This window comes from Rattus norvegicus, chromosome 2, assembly GCF_036323735.1.
Source record: "Rattus norvegicus strain BN/NHsdMcwi chromosome 2, GRCr8, whole genome shotgun sequence".
In the NCBI taxonomy this organism is placed as follows: Eukaryota; Metazoa; Chordata; class Mammalia; order Rodentia; family Muridae; genus Rattus; species Rattus norvegicus.
In genome coordinates this window covers 114,574,227-114,598,859 of record NC_086020.1, presented here as the reverse complement: position 1 = coordinate 114,598,859, position 24,633 = coordinate 114,574,227, and the positions used below count along the sequence as shown (strand labels likewise).

The 24,633-nt window shown below is 44.8% G+C and overlaps 1 long non-coding RNA gene and 1 pseudogene across 1 annotated transcript; one reads left to right on the top strand and one right to left on the bottom strand.

The window, feature by feature from the left end:
- LOC120100795 (uncharacterized) lies at positions 1-15,947 on the bottom strand. Its single transcript, XR_005500851.2, has 2 exons — positions 14,927-15,947; positions 1-344 (listed from the first exon to the last, which is right to left on the bottom strand). It is a non-coding gene; the product is annotated as an uncharacterized LOC120100795 (long non-coding RNA).
- Gpx2-ps1 (glutathione peroxidase 2, pseudogene 1) lies at positions 23,719-24,579 on the top strand (annotated as a pseudogene).

Below are 24,633 nucleotides of genomic sequence, written 5' to 3'. Positions count from 1 at the left end.
TTTAGGGTTCACTGGAAAGTTCCTCTAATATTTACTCTCCTGGATTGACCTACAATTTAGTCTCCATTCCCATAACAAAGCTACACAACCCTGACTTTACAGCCAGCTACCAGGGCCATCTCCACATCAGAGAGCATGTCTCCAAGCAGTAGCTCAAGGGTCACAGTCGCCATTAACTCCTCCCCGGCCATTACGTCAGTCAAGTGGTCGGGATGAGCCAGTGAAACGCCGCTGGAGCACTTCAGAAATAATTCTGTCAATACCACGTCTGTGTCCATCTTCCATCGGCCCAAGTGGCCAGACTTGCAGTCTCCAGTCTCTGTTTCAAGTGTTCAAAGCATGACCTAAAAGAAATTTAAGGGTTAGAGCGGGTACGTGGAACGCACAAGCTTAAAGTGAATCTACATTCCCAAGATATTCCACTCAAGGCCAGCTCCTCTGGCATTAGCCAGAGCCAGACATACGCTATATTAAAGACATTAGGGAAACTTTGTCACAGCAGCAGAAGGGGATGGGGACAGCTATGAATTCCCACTCCAAAGGGAAATCCTGGAGAGGGTCTCTCTCCCCGCCCCCCACCCGCCCCTGCACACCTGAATACTGAAGGCTGAAATACCAGTCTCTCAAATGAAGTATGACTTCAACATGCAAACCCGAATCAGGTCAAGCACAGAACTCTATCAGCCAGGTTTGGGACAATGTAAAAAAGGCCTGTGTTCAGAGCACCATGGGGATGCCACAAGTAAAAGCCGACTTTAGAAGACTCGATGGGGAAAATGATGATCTGTTTTCTTAACTGCATTTCAAGGAAAAAAAGGAAGGAAGAAAAAAAAAACCCAACACTTTAAAAGAAACCTAGGAAACATAATCCAAAAGCAAATTACAGCATTTTTTTTTAATTCTCATCCAAACAAACCCACTTTATTAAAAACAATGTGAGGAGGTGAGGAGCTGGAGAGATGGCCCAGTGGTTAAGAGCAATGGCTGCTCTTGCAAGGGACTCTAGTTTCCAGCGTCCACTCCAGGTTCACAACCACCTGTCACTCCAACTCCGAGGATACAGCGCCCTCCTCTGGTGGCTGGCACCCCTTCCCCCAGCAAACTCTGTACATCACAAAGCCATACACATAAATACAAATAAAATAAATCTTTAAAAATTAAGATAAAATAAAAGCTGTGGTCTGAAGCTGAGTAGGCGTTACGAGGACTTTAGGTTGGCATGGTTTTGCGACAGTGTGGGGCTTTTTGTATATGAATATCACACTTATAAGACACTCCCAAGGGGCTGGGGATTTAGCTCAGTGGTAGAGCGCTTACCTAGGAAGCGCAAAGCCCTGGGTTCGGTCCCCAGCTCAAAAAAAAAAAAAAAAAAATAAGACACTCCCAAGTATCTGCATGGGATGTTATCTTGGCTGGCATTCGCTTCTAGATAATCCATGGGGTAAGGAGACAGAGTCAGATTTATAAAAGAGACACGAGTGTGCCTGAGCTTGTAATTGGTGTAGCAGTATAATTTTTACATTCTACTTCATGGTTATAATTTGTCTCCTTTAATATGTGTTTGAAATTATCCATAATTGGAGTTTTCAGCAAGAAATAAAAAAAACCAATAAATGGACTAATGCAATTAGCAGATAGTTCTCGTAGGATGAGATACAAATCGCCAAAAATGTTAACTCCGATAGCCTTCAGAGAAATGCAAGCAAAATCTACACTGAGATTCCACATCGCCCCAATCAGAGTAGCAGTCACCGAGAGAACGACAGCCAGTGCTGTGAGGGAGGCTGACGAAAAGGAACCCTAGGTGCCGCGGATGGGGATGTGAACTCGCCTGGCAACCGCAGACTTCAGCACAGAGGTTTCTCTAGAATTAGACCTGCCGCGTGACACAGTGCCACAGGTGGGCATGTGCCTGAAGGACCGCACATCGACACACCAGGCACACGAACATCAGCCTTCAGTGTGGCCCTACCCACAATAACGCAGTTATGGAACTAGCCCGAGAGTCTAGCGACAGAGAAATAGATAAGGATTTGGTATGTATTCACTACAGAATTTTTCCCAGCCATAATGCAGAAAAAGTTATGTCACTGGTAGGAAAGTAATACGACTGGAGAGAATAGTGCTAATTAAATGAAGCCAGTCTCAAAAGGACAAATAGTAACATGTTTTTATCTCCTTTGTGATTCTCGGAGTTTACATAGCTACAGGAAATCATATCAGTATATATGACAAGAAAGAAGAAAACAGATCAGTAGTGGGAGGGGGGCAGGCTGGAAGGGAGGATCTATGAAATGATATGAAATTGATATGATCAATGTACAGCACATGTGCATTCGTATGATGATGTCCTGTGTAACCCAGTGTCATGAACAATGAACAAATGCAATAGAAAAAAAACAGCTCTTTAAAACATATAATGGCTAATACACAGTAACTAGCTTCCTAAGCCGCGCACCAGGAAATACATTCCTCAGAAACAGCAAATTGGAGACTCTGGCGGAATTCAGCAGAAAACTAGATTGAACCTCATAGAACCTCTGAGCCTCTGCTGTGGTCTCAGATTTGAGGAAACACCAAGAGAAGAAAGATGACTCAGTAGGTAAGGCGCTTCCAGAACCCACAGTGGAAGGGAGAACTGATCCCTGAAAGTTGTCCTATGACCTCCACATGTGCACTATGACATGCACAACCGTACTTACACATAAACATGTGAGCACAAACACACACACACAGACACACACACAGACACACACAGAATCACAGACACACAGACACACAGACACAGACACACAGACACATACATATATACACACACATACAGGCACACACACAGACACAGATGCACACAGATGCACACACACACACAGACACACACACACACAGACACACAGACACACACAGACATACACAGACACACACACAGACACACACAGACACACAGACACACACAGACACACACAGATACACAGACACACAGACACAGACACACACACAGACACACACAGACACACAGACACACACAGACATACACAGACACACACACATACAGACACACAGACACACACAGACACACAGACACACAGACACAGACACACACACAGACACACAGACACATGCACAGACACACACACACAGACACACACACACACAGAGACACGCACACACACACACTAAATAAGAGAGGGCAGGAGCAATGGTCTAGGTCACTGCCTTGTCCAGGACATTTATTTTAGAAAGGAAAATTGGACAGTACTGAGTGCTTTTGGTTAAATACTATACTGGAATGGCGAACTGCTATGTGCACGACCACCTGACACTTGGTGAGGTCCACTCTCTTTCCACTTCATTTTACTTCTGCAGGACTGGCCAAAGCATCGGTGCTGGAGAACATTTCACTAGGTTCTATCATTTAAAAATGTGTGTGTGTGTGTGTGTGTGTGTGTGTGTGTGTGTGTGTGTGTGTGTACCTGCACAAAGGTAATAGCTGACTTCTTTAATAAATGTAGTATATCAGTGCACTGACCTGGACTCGTGTGCAAACCCGAGGTTGTCTTTAGAAGTCGTCTGTGGCCTTCTACCTAATTTTTAAGACACCATCTCTCACCGAATGGAATTCACCCTTTGGGTTAGACTGGAGGTCAGCGAGCCCCTGAGATCTGCGGGCAGTCCTGGGTTACAGGAACTGCCGCCACACTTTTACACGGGTCCTCAGGATTGCACAGCATCATGTTACAACTGAGCAATCCTCGTGCGCACACACACCTGAGGACAGTTTGAACCCAGTTTTGTGTAGGAGACACAGGTTCTTGTGCTCAAAGAAAAGCACTAGGGAATGTGGGCGTGTTAAACACACAGGCTGATTCTTCAAAGAGAGAGATAGCCTATTGTTTCAGCTTGGGTTTCTGTCTTAGTTAGGGTTTCTGTTGTTGTGACAAGACACCATGACCATGGCAACTCTTATGAAGAAAAACATTTCATTGGGGCTGGCTTACAAGTTCAGTGGTTTAGTCTATTAACATTGTAGCCAGAAGCATGGCACCGTGCAGGCAGACATGGTGCTGGAGAAGGAGCCAAGAGTTCTACATCTGGACTGACAGGCAGAAGGAAAAGAGATGCTGGGCTTGGATAGAGCATTTGAAACCCACCACCAATGACACACTTCCTCAAAGAAGGTTACATCTACTCCAACAAGGTCACCCCTTCTAATAGTGCCACTCCATGGTGACAAGCATTCAAATTATGAGCCTATGGAGACCATTCTTTTATTTTTTTTAAGGTTTATTTACTTATTTTAGTAAGTATGCTGTTGCTATCTTCAGACACACCAGAAGAGGGCATCAGATCCCAGTGCAGATGGTTGTGAACCACCTCCTGGTTGCTGGGATTTGAACTCAGGACTTCTGGAAGACCAGTCAGTGCTCTTAACCACTGAGCCACCTCTCCAGCACCTATGGGGACCATTCTTATTCATATCACTACACCTGTTTTCAGGATGGCTGGGAACAGCTGTAGTTAGTAGCCTGTGACCCCTGTGTTATCTGTATGGCCAAGTCACATCTGGATTCCCCAAAGTCCTAACGTTTACCTCAGTCATCTCCATACCCTTATTCTTGAGCACTGTTTCTTAGTGAACCTAGAGAAACCATCTTTATGCAAAAGGTCACATGTACTTTACAAAGAGTTTCAATGCAATCATGTCTTAAGCTTTGTTGTACACAGGGGACTGAGTTAATTATCACTGGGCAACTTTTTCCAGATCGTGCTGTGCTTAAATATGAAGTAAATAAACTACCTGGGCTAAAGTCTAAACCAACACAGGCCACTAAGTTGTGTTGAGCTGGATTTCCTCCTCGCCTCACACATGTGGAGCCCCTGCAGGCTGTGGTGTTTGTGGAGACTCCCAGAGCTTTATATATTGTTTCCCTTTAATCCTAAACATTACTGGCTTATGGTAGCTGCTTGTGCTTGTTCAATGAATATTTGTGCTTATATTTTCCTAGGATTTGGTGGGGAAGGACACCACAGCCAGAGCATAGATCAGACACTGAATATCCATGTAAAAGGCCCCATCACGGCCATGGGAGCTGTCGTCCCCCATCACGGCCATGGGAGCTGTCGTCCCCCATCACGGCCATGGGAGCTGTCGTCCCTCATCACGGCCATGGGAGCTGTCGTCCTTTGGTATATTAATATTGTCAATAAAGCATTGCAGTACCTCATGCTGTGAGGACTTCTGGCTACAGTAACAAAGTATCCTAAATCAGTGGCTTATAAAAGGAGGGCTTACTGTGTTCTGTTCTAGAAGCTTACAGTTCATAGTCAGGGTTGGTTCCCTCTGTGGCCTGTGAAGGAAGGAAATTTGCTCTGTGGGACTGTAGCTGGTAGAGGTTGACTAGCAGTCTTCTGTGTTCCTTGGTGTATGGGAATGTCCTTTCTTCAGAGTCAGGTGGCAAGCTCTCTTGTATGCATCTGTCTCCAAACTTCTTTTTGATAGACACCAGTTATAACTACCCAGTCTAATAACTTTATAGTCCGAGTTTAATTTATAGTGTTGTAATGAACTCCCCTGGCAAATGACAATTTGGGGGGGGGAAGGTTTTGTTTGTCTCATAATTCCAGGTTTCAATCGGTCACTGAGGGGAAGTCAAGGCAGCGGGAACATGAAGCATCTAGTTGCATCACATCCACAGCCAGAAGAAAGAGAATGAATGCACACACACGTCCTTGCTTGTGCTCAGCTCAGCTTCTCTGGCCTTATACTTTAGAAATCCCCACTAAAAAGAAATGATGTATAAAACTTCGGGGTACCTCCAGAAACACCATAGACAGCAGAGGCTCCACTCTCATGAGGCAAGAAGAAAGTCCACTTCAACACCACTCAGTAGCCGGTCCGTTATTTCAGGCATATTTAAACCTGGTCTTATACAGTTCTAGGGAATGGTGTCACCCACAGTGGGCTAGATTGTTCCACATCAATTAACTTTAGTTAAGACAACTCCCGGGTTGGGGATTTAGCTCAGTGGTAGAGCACTTGCCTAGGAAGCGCAAGGCCCTGGGTTCGGTCCCCAGCTCTACAAAAAAAAAAAAAAAGACAACTCCCCACAGACATGCCCACAGGACAATCCAATGTAGACAAGGCCTCACTGGGACTCTCCTCCCAGGCGACGCTAAGTTGGGTCAAGTGGACAAAACTAAACATCACAATACACTTAACTGCATTGTGTGTATCAACACGCTGCCTCCCAACACACACGAAGTGGCACACTTAGCCACATGCTAAGATGCTGGGTGTTAGAATTTCAGCACACAGATCGGGGAGGGACATGATTCAGCCACAACACTGATCTCCCTGTCCCTACATAGGGCAGTTACACTAGCTTGGCCTCCCAGCTTTCCAGACAGGTTCCTGGGTTACAAGGTCTCAAATCTCCTCGTTTGCCAGTGGCCTCCAAAATAACCCACCCCCCTTGCTCCTGGCGCTTTCTCAGCACTACTGGGATTAATGACACCTGTTCTGGCTTTAGGTGGCCTAGTTTTGTGGCTGTCACCCTCATATCACTGTGACTGTGCTCTCAGATCTCTCTTCCCTCAAAGCATACTCCTAAAAGCCAAAGACATTCTCCATGCAAGCATACACAGTCTTTTGACCAAGTCTTACAGGCTAATTTGTTCCCCCGTGGCTCGCTCCTCTCAGGAATTTCTAGGTTTTCAAAGCCTACAGAGGTAGAAGGTGATGAGGATTCATCCTGCATTGCCCTCCAACTCCTCTCTTAGCACTGGTTAAGTTTTCCTTCTCTCCTTCAAGGCACATTATAATTCTTATTTCAAAATAAAGAAGCATCTCAAACTAGTCCTGCGTTCAACACATTTTTCTCTGGGAGTCTTCATCTTGACATTTGAAGAATTTGTAGTTACTGCAGTTTATTGTCCTGTTTTTCTGAGGAGCTGGGAGTTGGGGGTGGGTACACTTCTCAAATGGGAGCTCTGATAGCCTCAGTAGTAGTTAGGATTTCCCACAATTCACCTGTAAGGTGTTCAGTGGTCCTCAGTTACGTGAGACTTATGCTCATCAGCATCTCTCATTAGCATCTCTGCATTTTCAAGTCTGAGACTAAGCCAAGCAAAGACCTTGCTGTACTCGTCCAGATGTGTAAAGCAGACTTCTGACTGCTTTGGTATGGGGTAAATTAGACTAGGCAGCCAACAAATACAAGCTATTATCATTACTATTGTTATATTAAATCCAAGTGGCCCTCTTTCTGTTGAAGGAACAGGGATAACTCCTTTGATCTTCTCTGTCTTTTGTTCATGAACAAAGAGTTTCCTCTTTTCAAACTCATACCGACACGTTCAGGTCAACGTCATTATATGGAAAACTGCGGGTGCTTCACCCAAAGGCTAGAACAGGTCAGCGGGGTATCTTCAGCATTTAGGAGATAAAGGCGTATCATTCAGTTATTACATTTCCTAGTTACTCTCTCTTCAACCTTCGACTGTTCAATATAATACTAGTAGCTCAACAATGTCAACAAATGCAGCTAAGCCTCCATACTAGAACTATCTGTCAGAAACTGTGGCTGGAAGGACGGAGGATTCTTCCTTTGATGGAGGGCCATGTCTTGGAAAGCCTCAGACAGTAAGGAGGGCCTCAGACTGTAGCAAGGCTGGAGTTCTTGCTGCATGGTAGAGACTACCGCCATTGTTTCTGAGACAGGCTGTGATGGTTAATCTTTATTGTCAACAAGACTCAGTTCAGAATCACCATGGAAACACATCTTTGTGTGTGTGTCTACAAGGTGTAACTGAAGAGGGAAGGTGGGTGGAGGGGTCCTTGCAAGAGTCATGGCTGGCAGCAAAATGATCTGCTTAGAGGCAAGAAGGAAAACTCAGTTCATCTCAACTTACCTAGGCTGGATCGAACTTCTGGAGTCTGATACTAGGCAGTTATTTTAGACATAGTTGATTTTGGGGGAAAAAAGTCTCCTGGTAACAACTATCCGAGTTCCAAATGCACAATACAGCTTAAGGAGTGACTACATTGAAACTCTTTTCCAAAGTGCATATGATATCTACAAAGAGCATGGGGTTTTTTGTTTTTTGTTTTTTGTTTTTTTTTTTCTTTTTTTCGGAGCTGAGGACCGAACCCAGGGCCTTGCGCTTTCTAGGCAAGCGCTCTACCACTGAGCTAAATCCCCAACCCTGAGCATGGGTTTTATAGCATAAGGTCCTAGGATCTCTGAATGAGACAACATAGAGCTCACAGGTAATAAAGTACATGTGACATTTCCCCAAAGATGGGTTCCATTGACTGAGTCCGGGATAAACATTCTGGCAGATTTGGGTGAGCTCTGGCTCAAAGGTAGCAGAAATTACCAGGTCCTTAACAGCAACCACTCACAGCCTGCTGGGTGGAAAGCAGGTATTGGTTTCCTCCACTGAGGAGACAACCCTGCATAATAACATCCCTTTCTCCAGTGCGTAGCAATCAGCGCTCATGCGTTCTGCAAGGGAAGACCTACTTAAATACGGGTGGCCCCACTTCATGGGTTCAAATCTTAGACTTCTTACAAAGGAGCATTTCTCTCCCTGGGGTTCCTGGCTGTGGCTACGACATGACCAATCCCTCACACTCTGCTGCCCTGCTATCCCCACCATGAGGGGGGCATTTTCTAAAGCCATGAGTCAAAATAAACCTCTCCTCCCTGAAGATGCTTTCCTGGGTGCTTTTCTCACAGGAGTGAGGTAAGTAAGTAACCAAAATACAGGAGTAGAGCCAAAGATGGGAAACAAAATCCCCCCCTTCATGGCTCTTCGGAAGGGCAACAAGGTATAAGCAGGAAGGGTGTGGGGTTTTAACAACATGAAAAACTCAAAACAAAACTCTCATTTTCCAAAATAAAGAAAAAAGTCTTGGGGAAATCACCACCCCTGACCTCAAGCAGTATTACAGAGCAATAGTGATAAAAACTGCATGGTATTGGTACAGAGACAGACAGACCAACCAGTGGAATAGAATTGAAGACCCAGAAATGAAACCACACACCTATGGTCACTTGATCTTTGACAAAGGAGCTAAAACTATCGAGTGGAAAAAAGATAGCATTTTCAACAAATGGTGCTGATTCAAATGGCGGTCAGCATGTAGAAATAAGCAAATCGATCCATTCTGATTGCCCTGTACAAAGCTCAAGTCCAAGTGGATCAAAGACCTCCACATAAAACCAGGTACAATCAAACTAATAGAGAAAAAGTGGGGAAGAGTCTTGACCACATGGGCACCGGGGAAATTTTCCTGAACAAAACACCAATGGCTTATGCTTTAAGATCAAGAATCAACAAATGGGACCTCATAAAATTGCAAAGCTTCTGTAAGGCACAGGACGCTGTCATTAGGACAAAATGGCAACCAATAGATTGGGAAAAGATCTTTACCAATCCTACATCTGATAGAGAGCTAATATCCAATATATACAAGGAACTCAAGAAGTTAGACTCCAGAGAATAAAATAATCCTATTAAAAAATGGGGTTCAGAGCTAAACAAAGAATTCACAGCTGAGGAATGCCGAATGGCTGAGAAACACCTAAAGAAATGTTCAACATCTTTAGTCATAAGGGAAATGCAAATCAAAACAACCCTGAGATTTCACCTCACACCAGTGAGAATGGCTAAGATCAAAAACTCAGGTGACAGCAGATGCTGGCGAGGATGTGGAGAAAGAGGAACACTCCTCCATTGTTGGTGGGATTGCAGACTGGTACAACCATTCTAGAAATCAGTCTGGAGGTTCCTCAGAAAATTGGACATAGTACCTGAGGACCCAGCTACACCATTCCTGGGCATATACCCAAAAGGTGTTCCACCGTACATGCTCCACTATGTTCACAGGAGCCTTATTTATAATAGCCAGAAGCTGGAAACAACCCAGATGTCCCTCAATAGAGGAATGTATACAGAAAATGTGGTACATCTACACAATGGAGTACTACTCAGCTATTAAAAACAATGACTTCATGGAATTCTTAGGCAAATGGATGGGACTAGAAAAAAATCATCCTGAGTGAGGTAACTCAATCACACACACACACACAAAAAAAAAAAACCCACATATGGTATGCACTATTGATAAGTGGATATTAGCCCAAAAGATAGGAGTAACCAAGATACAATGCACAGACCACATGAAGCTCAAGAAGAAAGACGACCAAAGTGTGGATGCTTCAGTCCTTCTTAGAAGGGGAAACAAAAATATTCACAGGAGGAAATATAGAGACAAAATGTGGAGCAGAGACTGAGGGAAAGGCCATCTAGAGACTGCCCCACCAGGGGATCCAGCCCATATACATACAGCCACCAAACTCAGAAAATAGTGCTGATGCCAAGAAGTACATGCTGACAGGAGCCTGATATAGCTGTCTCCTGAGAGACTCTGCCAGAGCATGACAAATACAGAGGGGGATGCTAGCAGTCAACCACTGAACTGAAAACAGAATCCCCATTGGAGGAGTTAGAGAAAGATTGAAGGAGCTGAAGGGGCTTACAACCCCATAAGAACAGTAATACCAACCAGAGCTCCCAGGGACTAAGTCACCATCCAAAGACTACACATGGACAGACCCATGGCTCCAGCTGCATATGTAGCAGAGGATGGCCTTGTTGGGCTCCAATGGGAGGAGAAACCCTTGGCAAGATCAAGGCTCGACCTCCCATTGTAGTGGAATGTCAGGGCAGGGAGGTGAGAAGGGAGAGAGGTTAAGGAGGGGGAACCCTCATAGAAGAACAGGGAGTGAGATAGGGGGTTTATGGATGGGAAACCGGGAAAGGGGATAACTTTTGAAATGTAAATAAAAAAATATCCAATAAATAAAGAAAAAGAAAACACTCGTTTTTTTCCCACTATGCATAAAGAACGTATAATTCACGCAAAACATTCACAGACATACTGGCAGTTGTTTGTGGTTTGATGTACTGGTTTCAGCTCAAACACTGGAGGCTGGATTACCCAGGAGCCTCCTTGAGGCTTTGGAGAACCTCAGGAAGTCGCACCGCTCTGTTAATCATTGCAGTGACCAGCTGAAGCTTGTTTTCTGGAGAGCATTTCTTTGTCCAACGGAGTGAGCCTGGGTTTATGACCACAGGGTGTGGCAAAAAGCATGTGACTTTGATCAATTTGTCCCTTTTGAATGAAGGGAGGTTTTGTTTAGTTAAAAGCTGGGAATACTTTATTACTTTTTGTGAATCCTGGCTGCATTTTTTTTTTCTTAAAAGGGGAGGGAACACAAAGAAAAGATTTGTATGAAACAGTGACTGAAACGTTTGTTCATGAGCTGGAGGAACTGGACAGGGAAGGCTGGAGCACTTTGCAGGCACTATCTCAAACACTTGGTCTCTTGTCATTTCCCTAGTCTTGACTCAATATTACAGAGCATAAACTCTAAAACCTCCACTCTAAAAATAAGGCTCTTTTTGTTTTTTTGGTTTGTTTTTTTTTCAGAAAAGTACGTCCATTTTATTTTTTTTGGAAAACAATATTACGTTTTCGAATGTGTGTGTATGTGTGTGTGTGTGTGTTCTTTTGTGTGTTTGCACATGTATAGAGGTCAAAGGACTGCTGTGTTGACAGGAGTCAGATCTCTTCTTCTATCACGTCCACTAAGCCCTCCTGCCAGGCTCTGGACATAACTCTGACAGGAAGTGTCTACTGGACATAACTCTGACAGGAAGTGGACTAGGTAACAGTAGACAACACATGGCTCAGCTCCCTGAAGGCTCAACTCCAGTTCCTGGGATTAAATGAAAAAAACTAATTTCTTTGGTCATCCAGATAATATCTTGATCACTGTCTTTAAAACTACTATGTATGGCACATGTAAGCGAGCTCTCCGGTTCTTTGCCGGACGGTTTTATTGTGTAGTTATCTCAGCATCCATGTTGCCACCATTGCTATGTAACTTTAAGGTGTTTGGTTCCCAGACCGCCTCTCGTAGGTTCAAGACAGCACTGATGCTGTTTCCATGAGCTCAAATGAACTTCAGGCACGAAGATTGGTTATCTGGACAACAAAAACCATTGTAGTAGGGGCTGGGGATTTAGCTCAGTGGTAGGGCGCTTGCCTAGGAAGCGCAAGGCCCTGGGTTCGGTCCCAGCTCCGAAAAAAAGAACCAAAAAAAAAAAAAAAAAACCATTGTAGTAGAGCAAGCAAGCAGCAAGATGAAAACACAGGATTTCAGGTTGGGCTTTGTCCCTCAGCAATGTCTCACAGAGGTGAGAAGCCAAACTCCAGTTCTCACTACAAACTGGCAGCACCTGTTTAAGTTGAGGAATTTGAGGAGGAGGAGAGGATGTAATTTGCATACATGCTTAAATGTTCTCTTTGACAGCATTGTGTAGGTGGGCCTCGCAGACGCTGTCTGTGACTGTATTGTGGAGAAAGGCATCGCAGATGCTGCCTGTGACTGTATTGTGGAGAAGGGCATCGTAGATGCTGCCTGTGACTGTATTGTGGAGAAGGGCATTGCAGATGCTGTCTGTGACTGTATTGTGGAGAAGGGCATTGCAGATGCTGTCTGTGACTGTATTGTGGAGAAGGGCATTGCAGATGCTGTCTGTGGCTGTATTGTGGAGAAGGGCATTGCAGATGCTGTCTGTGACTGTATTATGGAGAAGGGCATTGCAGATGCTGTCTGTAACTGTATTGTGGAGAAGGGCATTGCAGATGCTGTCTGTGACTGTATTGTGGAGAAGGGCATTGCAGATGCTGTCTGTGACTGTATTGTGGAGAAGGGCATTGCAGATGCTGGCTGTGACTGTATTCTGCTGCATTCATACTCTACCACCCATTTGTCCAAACCTACAGACTGTGTACCAAGAGTGGACATAACATGAACCCTGGACTTTGGGGGAGACTGCTGTGTAAACGTAGGCTCATCACTGCATAGGTAGCAAGGTACCACTCTGGTAGGGATGTTAGTGGCAGGGATAGTTAAGTGGGAGGTAGGCAGAAATACTGGGAAGATTTATTTCCCTTCTTCTTATTTTTCTGTGACCCTAAAACATTAGGCTATCAGTAGCAATTCCTTGTTTGAGATTCAAGTAACATAGCAGCAGGCCGTTTACTAGTGCAAAACTTCAAACGTCTTCAAGCCTGTTCGTAACAGCATGCTATGTGTTCTTGAAACAAATTTGAATAAAATCACAACTAATATCCAACCAAAGCCTGCCCACATGGTTCAGCGAAATGTACCAGCTGAACAATATGAATACACACAGAGTAAATACCACACCCAATGTGGAATCCTTCTTGACCCCAAAGTCGTTCTAGTGTTTTGCACTCAGTAGTTACTGTGGTATTTAGTGGTTAGTCACATATGTCTGTAAACATTGTGAATTGGGAGACACAAGAAAATGAGGCGTGGGCAGATACCAGGCTGCGTAGGCTACTCTTGATAGTCTGATAGACCAGTGACTATCTACTATGCACCCCTCAGATTGTTGGTGGAGTGATTCTTTTGTGTCCAATGTTACATCTTGCCCGCATATCTCAAGGAAGAGCTGTTTCACCCTGGTGGCATGTCCAGATGAGGCCAGCCCTCTGCTGTCAGCTTACCCAGTTCTGGGGGTTCGCCATGTAGGTATGTCTTTTGCACAGAGCAGCTGACCCTGTCACACAGGTCTCCAGTGCCAACCAAAGTGTCCCTTCCTCTTCCATATCTACTGACACCTGGGGCAACACACTTTGAAGCAGAAAGCTGGAAGTAGGTTTTCTTCCCAACATATTTTCTTTTTGAATTGGTAGCATGGTTACAGAAAGGATAAAATGTGTGTCTACTTGTGGTGGTTTGAATATGCTTGGCCCATGGGAAGTGGCACTATTAGGAGGTGTGGCCTTGTTAGAGTAGGTGTGGCCTTGTTGGAGGAAGTGTCACTGTGTAGGTGGGCTTTGAGAACTCTTGGTACTCAACCTCCACCCAGTATGAAAGAAAATCTCTTCCTGACTGCTTTTGAATGAAAATGCACAACTCTCAGCTCCTCCAGCACCAAGTCTGCCTGCCACCATGCTTCCTGCCATGATGATAATGGACTGAACCTCTGAAACTGTAAGCCAGCCCCAACTAAATGTTTTCCTTTATAAGAGCTGCCATGGTCATGGTGTCTCTTCACAGCAAGAAAACCCTAACTAAGACATTAGTAGAATACAATTTTCATACCAAGGGCTCAATTTATTAACTTATAACTTTTGACTTTTGAATAACATTCAACTTTAATTTTTAAAAAAATGTTATTGATTCTTTGTGAGTTTCACATCATGTACCTCAGTCCCTCTCATTTCCCCATCCCCTCATATTTATGCTTTGATCTTGCAACCTTCCCCACTAAAATTAAAAACGCATACAAACAAATGAAACAAAGAAACAAAAACCCCAAAACATGGGACACATCTCCTCATGGAAGCTGAAGTACATCACAGTGTGGCCCACCATATATCCCTCTGCCACACTGGAAAAAAATGAGTGTGCACAAACGAAAAGACAGTTGGGCCCTTAAACCATATAGAATTAACTCAAAATGAATCATGGATATAAATATGAGCTAAGACTATAATGTTACTAGAAGAAGACATGGGTGGTTTATGACATTAGATTTGGAAAGCATTTCTTAGGCGACTTCAAAAACAAAGACAAACAATAAAGCAAACTGGATTACATTAAAATTAAATCTTCTGTGTATCAAAGGACACAGTCAGCAGCATGAGAGGATCTTCCGTGGGATGGCAGAAAATATTTGAAAATTTTGTCTCTCTCAAGGGGTTAATATCCAGCTTCCAAATCAAGTCAAGCAACCTGAGCCAGAGCTAAGCAAGAGAATTGAAAGAAATGATTCTAGAGGAACTGTAGAGGCCAGCAGCCAGCCACCGAGTACTTACTTCACAGGGGAATGCAAATCGAGGGCCTAAGGAAATACCATCTCGCACACGGGAGGAAATCACATGCCCTGGCAGGGAGGCGGGGAAACGGAAGCCTGTGCGCCTGGCTGTCGGGGATATAAAGGGAACACAGCTGCCGTGAAAAGCAGTGTGGCAGCTCCTCAAAACTTAAAAATAGAATTCTCATATTCCACTCCTGAGGGCACATCCAAGAGGACTGACCGCGGGGAGTCAAAAAAAAAAAAAAAAAAAAAAAACGTGCGTGCCTCCGTGTTCATGCTATGTAAACAACCATTTAGAGACAAACAAACAAACAAAGACACAAGGAAGAGTGAATGAGAAAATGGGACATAGGTACATAATGGAATTCAGCCTTTAAAGGGAAGAAAATCGGACGTGTGGCCCAGTATGGATGAACCTTGAGGACCTTACGCTGGATGCAATAAGCAGTCGGGGGGGGGGGGGGGGACAACGCTGTGCTGTTATGTTTGTATCTGCTGCCTGGATTAGTCGGATTTCTAGAGACAGAAGCAGAACCTCGGTTGCTCGGAACAGGAGAGAGTTTGCTGGACTTGGGGTTTCAGTTTTGTAAGATTAAGATAAAGGGCCAGCTATCTACAGCAGTGTAAACAGACTTGCTCCTGAGTCGCACGCTTAAAACTGGGTGCTCCAGCAAACGTCCTGCTATTCCACTGCCCGCATCATGGTGGCCTGCCATCTAGTATTGGCATCTGAGGTTGGCTTGAAACAGGATACAGCCAGAGAGGTCACAGGAGGAGCGGAGATCCTAGGGACCATCTGAGGCATCTTCAGCGACCCACCATGCAAGAAATATGACCACTGCACTGTTTAAGGACCTGGTCTGGAGCTGTGGCTACTTCATAAAAGACACTGGGTGCCATGCATGCAAACAGGATAATATTCATACACTGCGGAAGCTCTGTACCACGGAGAAGATGTTAAGTAAAGGGAAAACAAAAAATAAACAAACAAAAAACCCACAGTTCTTCACGTTGTTAAGCTACTTCTGTAAACATAGTCTGATCACCAGAAAGAACTTGATCTATTTAGCTGGTTAGTGTCTATTAATGATAGGCCTTTTGTCTCAGTAAATACTACCCAGTTTCCAGAAACCAATCCTTAAAAGTTTGCTTTGTACAACTGTTGAAGTCTGTCATTACACGGATTTATTTTGGGCACTGGATCCTGGAGCTCCTGCTAATAGCAGTCAACTAAGGTAATTCCAGCTTAATTTGGCCAGTGTTCTAATGGCAGTAAAATTTGTAGCTCGTAAGTCACAGTGACACTGCAGCAGCCACAGTCTCCATGTTTCCTAATCTGCTGAAAATGCTCTTTATTACTTAGAGAAACTAAAGGGATTTGTATTCGAAATAAATTCTGTAACAGTTAATATCCACACAACAAAATGTGTTTGTTCAGTTCTGGAAACTGGGATTCAATTCTGCTGGGAGGTATTTTATGTTGTGATTTTGTTTCATGAGTAAATCAGCTTTACTGCATATCATTTTATATTCACAGAGTGCCTTAATCACAGAGAATCTTTAATATTTGGGGGATCTTCTGTCCCATTGACCGCCACAGCAAACCTGTGAATTCACTGGAGCTCACCTCCCCAGCTGAAGCTCACCCCCAGCCAAAACACCTCATGAGAGAAGAGTCAGTGAAAACTCTCTCTAAAGAAACTTTCAAAGGAGCTGGTGCTAAACCTCAGTGGTTGAGAGCGGGTTTAACACATCTTATGAGACCCTGTGTTGAATCCCCAACACCGTACTCAATGATGATGATGGTGGTGGTGGTGATGGTGATGGTGGTGATGGTGGTGGTGGTGATGGTGGTGATGGTGATGGTGATGGTGGTGGTGGTGATGGTGATGGTGGTGATGGTGGTGATGGTGGTGATGGTGGTGGTGATGGTGGTGGTGATGGTGATGGTGGTGATGGTGGTGATGGTGGTGGTGGTGATGGTGGTAGAGGTGGTGGTGGTGGTGATGGTGTTGATGGTGGTGGTGGTGGTGGTGGTGATGGTGATGGTGGTGATGGTGGTGGTGATGGTGATGGTGGTGGTGATGGTGATGGTGTGGTGATGATGGTGGTGGTGGTGGTGGTGGTGGTGATGGTGATGGTGGTGGTGGTGGTGGTGGTGGTGGTGGTGGTGATGGTGGTGGTGGTGGTGGTGGTGGTGGTGGTGGTGGTGGTGTGGTGGTGGCAGCATAAGACCTGATAGCTACTGACATAGAAAAATTGACCTGGAATTGACCTGGAAACGTCCTCCCTGCTGGCTAGACTCCACAGTGCCAGGCTGCCTGGGGACAGACGTCATCGATGGTCTTATTCAGCTGTGAACCCTGTAAGCTACAATGCCAACCTGCCAGGCACTGTGTGCCCTCTGGTATGGTAGTGTCATGAAGATGTGGGGTAAATCACATTCTATGGCACCAGTGCAGGGAAGCATACCTGGCGCTGTACACTTTATCAAAAGTCCGTGGCTGGGGAGGGCCTCGGTCACAGGAATCTCCTATCATTTTTTCTTAAATGAACATGGTGTCGATCTACCTCCTGAATATTATACCCATACATAGTTAAGGGCTATCCCAGCCTGGGCCAGGACTTTGTTCTGCAATGGGTTATGGCTAATTTAAAGGCTCATGACTGGTCAGAATGCCAAGACCACGGGACTTGAGTGTCGAGCCCTAGGAACAGCTACATCATCTTCTCCAAGGCTCAAGGGACACCGTGAAAGAGGGGGGAGAAACCATGTCAGGCTAGAATATAAGGTGGAAGGGCTCTGGGACACCTGTCTTCTGGACACGACATGGCTGTCTTTCCCACGTACTCATGGCAGCCATGGCTACCTGCACAAGATGGAGCCCATCAACATCTCATCATGGGAGAGACATTGATGAGGCCATGCCCCTGCCTGAATTGGAGCCAGCCTGGGCTACAATGGTAAGACTGTCTTTTTTGGTTTTTTAAGCACTATTTTAGAATTAATTACTATTCTAAGGACCTTGTTGTATATAGTTTGTTGTAATTTTTGTATGATTTTTATTACTCTAAGCCACAGTTTTCTCAGTGATCATTTTTAATGGGGCGATTAAGAAAAGAAAAACAATTTAAAACTAAGGAGGTTAAAGAAAAGATAATGAAGAACTCGATGTTTAGTGTCATTTTTACTTTACAATTTCCAAATTGTTCAGTTTGTCAGAGCAAAGATTAAAATCAAGATCTGAAGGATAGTTCAGCAGTAGACTGCTTGGCCCCCTACACACACAGACACACACGCACACACACACATATACACAGACACACAGGCACACATACACATACACAGACACACAAACACACACACACACACAAAATACACAGACACACACACGCATACGCACACACATGCACACACACATGGCTTGTTGCTATGTATGTACCCAGGCTAAATTCTGTACCCATAGGTCTAGGCCTAGGAGTGAATTCTCTGGGTCACCAGCTTTTGTTATGCAAACCTTGTTCCTTATTTTAAAACTACTGGTTAAATAAAACTGGCTACAGCCAATTACTGGAGGGATTAGAGGTAGGCGGGTTCTGAGTGACCTGGTTGGGGACTGCAGAAGGAAAGAGAGGGAAGGACTAGGGAGAAGAAGGAAGAAGACACCGTGGGTAGGTGGATCCTGAGAGTGTGGCCCTGAGGGGCAGCCAGTTGGAGTAGTGTGACCCAGATGGAACACAGTAAGTGATATCTCAGGTTGTTGGCAGGGAAGTAGATAAAAAGCACGGGGGTTGGTACCTGCCCCGCTCTCCTGCTTTAAGCCTTATTATAAATATAAGGTTTTGTATCTTCTATTTGGGTATTAAATGATCAAAGGTGGGGTATTTTTTTTACCACCATTTAATTATTTCCACTACACACACACACACACACACACACACACACACACACACACACAAACACACACACACAGATACACACGTACTCAGCATGCATATATACATGTGTGCTTGGACATGCACACATACAAATGTGTACACATGCATAAATATGCATACACATGTCCTTGTACACACATGTGTATTCTCTGCATATATACATGCACACTGCACATGCACACACAGACACAGACACAGACACAGACACACACACACACACACACACACACACACACACTGTACTAAAAGTCACAGTGAGTGGAAGTGCAGTTATAACCATAATGAAGTTCACCACTGAAATCAAATGCATGACGTAAACCATCTTCATTGTTTCTAAGTCAAACATCCCTAAAAGCAAGCATTTACACCAACCACACGAGGCTTAAACCAATACGGTAGAGTTGGAGTCGCAATAATAAGTTTTATGACGGGGCTGGGGATTTAGCTCAGTGGTAGAGCGCTTACCTAGGAAGCGCAAGGCCCTGGGTTCGGTCCCCAGCTCCGAAAAAAAGAACCAAAAAAAAAATAAGTTTTATGACTATTTATTGCTACAAGTATCTTAAAATACATAATCCTACTGAGATGAAGGATTTTTTATTTTTAATTATTTTTTTCACTTTATGTACATTGGTGTTCTGCTTTGTATGTGTGTGTGTTAGGTGCCAGATTCCCTGGAACTGGAGTTACAGACAGTTATGAGCTGCAGTGTGTGCTGGGATTTGAACCCAGTTTCTTTGGAAGAGCAGCCAGGGTTCTTAACCCCTGAGTCCTCTCTCCAGCCCTGAGCTGAAGACTTTAATTATTTGCTGTTTACTGTTCTAGTTCAGCATGGACCTGGGAGAGCGGGGCCTAAAACTGAGGTGGACTGAAGTCTCTTGCAATAGCCAACTTTATTCCAAGCATCAGACCATCCAAACTCTAAGGATTAAGGAGAATCACATGACTAAGGGGTTCAATCCCAAGCACGAGCCTCATGTGACAAAGCCATTTCCATAGAGGCGTGGAAATGAATACAGCTGAGGTAAATCACTCTTATCTGCTACACAGGGGAGGAGCAGGAAAACACATCCTGAGAACCACTCTGGGTTTTGAAGAAACTGAGGTCACATGACTCTTGTTTTCCTGGAGTTTTCTCACAGGCACTCAGAATTCCCCTCACGTGACTCCGTCTTGAACTGTGTTCCTGTAATTCACAATTTAAGTAGATTTCCAGTTTTTCTCAAATCATGAACTAATCCTAATCTGCAGTAGATGGCTAAATAAATAAGCCTAGTGCATTGCATTTCTATATCTACAAGCTTATATCCTGGAAGCGGGGTACTCAGCGGAGTATTATGAAAATTAATTTCACATGCACGTGTGGTCAGAAGGGCTGGTATCACAGCAACTGACCCCACAAGGCCGTAAGCGTTCCTCTGTTTTCTGCGCGTCTGCAGAAAGCCATCGACGCGAGAATATTAATTGTAAACAAAATCTAAAGCTAACTCTATTTTTATATGGCTATGATATAAGTGGATTATAGGCCTTTCTTCTGATAGTTCAGAAGTGGGGTCTGAAGGTCACTGTCACAGTAAGGACAGGGTGACAACTCCAATCATTGGAAGAAGCTAGAGTTAGGGGGAAACTGACCTTAGGTTTCTTTTCTTCAACTACCTAGCATTTGTCAAATACCTACGGCATTTGTCCTTAAACTTAGATTTGATGGACGAAGATTTGATGGCAAACATAGTTCCAGATGTCCCCACTGGTTAACAGGTCAGGAGACAGCAGAATCCACAGTTTCACTGAGTCTGAACAAGGGAGGAAGGAAACAATAACCTTTCACCCCCCCACCTTTCCCACTCCCCCACCCAGCCAAGGGTGTCCTGGGGCAGCTGTATGGGGTGAGCAGAAGCTCCTTTAGCCCTGACTGGCTCTTGGCCCACATCTCCTGAGGTTTCCTGGAAACACTGGCCTAGAACACCCCAAGCAGCCTTGGCTTGCTGTATCCAGGCAGCCAGCCAGCCTGGTTTAGCTTCCCAGAGTAACTCGGGATGCCAGAGACCTAGAAGAGCCTCCACAAGCCAGGTTACATAAAGGGAGCAGAGCATTCTGAACACTTGTCAAGGCGGACCTCCAACCTGGAGCAAAAACAACACAGGACCACATAAGCCAGGGGAGGGACGTGACACTAAGAAGGACCTTGTCATGAACACGCCATATGGTGAATGAAACCAGTGCCAGGAAAGTCAAGGGACAAGGCACAGCCCCTCAACCTTATCTAGTGGCCCTTCTCCCAACCTGTACTTCGCTACTGTATAATCTTGTCTTTCTTTCTTCTTTCTTCCTTCCTTTCTTTCTTTCTTCTTTTTCCTTCCTTTCTTCCCCTTTTTTTTTAAAGATGTATTTATTTATTATATATAAGTACACTGTAGCTGTCTTCAGATACACCAGAAGAGGGCATTGAATCTCTTTACAGATGGTTGTGAGCCACCATATGGTTGCTGGGAATTGAACTCAGGACCTCTGGAAGAATAGTCGGGTGCTCTTAACCACTGAGCCATCTCTCCAGCCCTCTTTCTTTCCTTTTTGAAACGAAGTCTCATGCTTTCAAAACTGGCCTCAGACTCACAAGGGAACCAAGGAAGACTTTGGATTCCTAATCCTGTTGCAGGCATGGACCACCATGCCCAGTTCATGCAGTGTTGTGTGTTAGGCAAATTCCAGCAACTGAACCACATTGCAGCAAACTATAAATTACGTGTGCATTGCTCTGACCATCTGTACCTCACAGACTCAATTACGGGAGGAAAGGGTTGCTGTGACTGACAATTTCAGAGAGATCTCAGTCCACCTTAGCAGAGTAAGTGTGCTGGTGGGAGCATGGGGGCAGAGGCTCCATCTGGGTCAGCAGCAGGCGGGGGCTTGTTAACAAAGGCAACAGGCAGGAAGAAGAGTATACTAGAGTGAAACAAGAGGTAGCTTTAACCTTCAAGCCTTGACCAACTGTGGCCTATTTCCGACAGGCAGGACCCACCTCCTAGTCCTCCATAGCCTTAACGTACCACCTCAGCTGGGGTGCAAGCTGATGTGTATCCCCAATGATTAACAGGCCATTACTTGTGCTCTCCCTTACTACCCTTCTCCTTCCCTGTAGAGCTTTGATTCCCTGCAGCAATCCCTTAAAGCCCTGTGAACTTCCCATTCTCTGTCTGGCAATCATGACTCCGGGAGATCTATCTCTTCCGCACTCTGTAGGGAGGAGATTATGGGAGAGGCTGCAGTACCTGGGGTGGGAACTCTGGGGAGTAGCTATCCTGCAGGGAGAGTAGGAGAATTTGTACTTCACACTGCAAATCGGTATACACAAACTGGGAAGAAGTCAACCACAGACCTCTGGTCTCTCTGGACGCTTCTGTCTCACTCACAGCCTCTCTTCCATATGCCAGAGCTCCTCACTTAATGTGCTCAGCCACAGAGGGCTCTGGTGTGGGGCGTGAGGGACATAACACCCACAAGTGGGATCTTGGGGGTAAGGTGAAGCCACAGGCAGTTTACAGTTTGTGCCCGAGCTTCCCACCATGGGGAGAAGAGAGCAACGTGCTACCTCCAGGACTCGCATGATTCCTGCGATCCTCCTGGGACGTTATTTTAGAGATAATCCCAATTACTCTTAGTAATACAGGCAAGGAAATATTGATTTTGTGTATCTCCAACAGAAAACTTCAGTTGAAGGACATAAAGTAGGAGTAAAATTCTTTCCTGTGTCTTCTATTTGTAACGTTTAAGACAGTTGGCTGGGCTGGGGAGACGGCTCAGGAAAGTGCGGCTTACAAGGGGGCGGTGCTGACCGTTCACCCCAGAGTGGGCTTTAGAAAGCTGGGCCTACTCCAGCAGAAAATGAGCCCAGTGGGTCTTTCTGTGCATTTTGTTTTGATTTTTGTTTTTTGTCTTATTGATTTAACTTTTAAAAGTTTGTCTATTTTGATTTCATTTTGTGTGTGGGTTTGTTGTTTTCTTGAGGTTTTTTGGAAAGAGAGGGGAAGAAAGAGGCAGAGAACAGGAAGTTGGGTGGGTAGCGAGGCGAGGAGGACCTGGAAAGGGTTAGGGGATGGTAAAGAATATAATCAAAATATGTTATATGAAAGCATTAATAAATGTATATAATAATAATAAATAAATAAAGTAACTATCTACTTGTAATCTCAGAGCTGAGGAAGTTAAAACAGAAGGAGTCCTAGAGCTCACTGGCCCTCAGCCTAGCCTGCTTTGGTGAGTTCCAGCCAGTGAGAGACCCTGTCTCAAAAAATACAGCGGACAATATCCTGAGGAACAACACCTGAAGATGACCATTGACCGCCACACACAAGACCAAATACACATGGATAGGCGCACACACACATACATACATACATACATACATACATACATACATACATACATACATACACACACACCACATATAAGGATATATACACATACAGACACAACACACACACAGACATACACACACACAGAGACATATATACATGCACACACACACAGACATATATACATGCACATACACACACACATAAGGACATATACACATACAGACATACTACATTTTAAAAATAAAATAAGGACAATAGGCTGCCTTTGACAATAGCTATGATAATAGGGTAATAGTTCACAAATTTGGACTAGAAGGAATTGTCTAAGTATTTGTTCACACCATTGCCTGCATTTCTCAAAAAATGTTCTGTGTGGCATTTCTGAGATGAAGACACCAGGTCTCAGTGACTTATCCAGGTGATACAGCTGTGTCCTTGTGTCCCCACTGCTGAGCACTACTTCGGGAGCAACAGCCTAGAGTAAACACAGTAGTTGAGACAGGACTCACGGCACTCCAGCATGGCTTACATCGCCAAGTCTTTCTACGATCTCAGTGCCCTCGGCCTGGATGGGGAGAAGATAGACTTCAACGTTCCGAGGCAGGGCCATGCTGATTGAGAATGTGACATCGCTCTGAGGAACAACTACCCAGGACTACACCCAGCTCAATGAGTTGCAGTATCACTTTCCCAGGTGCCTAGTGGTTCTCGGCTTCCCTTGCAACCAGTTTGGACATCAGGAGAACTGTCAGAATGAGGAGATCCTGAACAGCCTCAAGTATGTCCGCCCCGGGGGTGGGTTCCAGCCCACCTTCAGTCTTAACCAAAAGTTTGATGTCAATGGGCAGAATCAGCATCCTGTCTTTGCCTACCCGAAAGACAAGCTGCCCTACCCTTATGACGACCCATTCTCCCTCATGACTAATCCCAAGCTCATCATATTGAGTCCAGTGTGCTGCTCAGATGTGTCCTGGAACTTTGAGAAGTTCTTCATAGGGCCAGAAGGGGAGACATCGAGCTTGACATCAAACGTCCCCTCAAAGTTGCCATCTAAATGAGGGCTGCTCAGCCTAGGAATCTCCCACTGTTTCTCCAAGTAGTCTTCCTCAGGGCTCAGTGTACCCTCAGGAGACACTGGGAGACCGAAGCATTTCCTTAATATTGTCCCCTTGCCTTCCTGCCACCCATTTCCTTTAGCTCCCTCAAGGCTCTTGGGGAGGCTACTGGGGGCTCTAAGTCTGGAGTAGGTGCTAGGCCTTCTTCACTGAATGATAGCATCTTCCTAAACCCTTCTGGGGGATGTCTGAGAAGTTGTGAAGGGCCCAGAGCCAGCTTGGTTTAGAGTCCAATAAAGGGTAGGTGTGGCAAAAAAAAAAAAAAAAAAAGTAAACACAGGAGTTAATGTCAAGTCCCT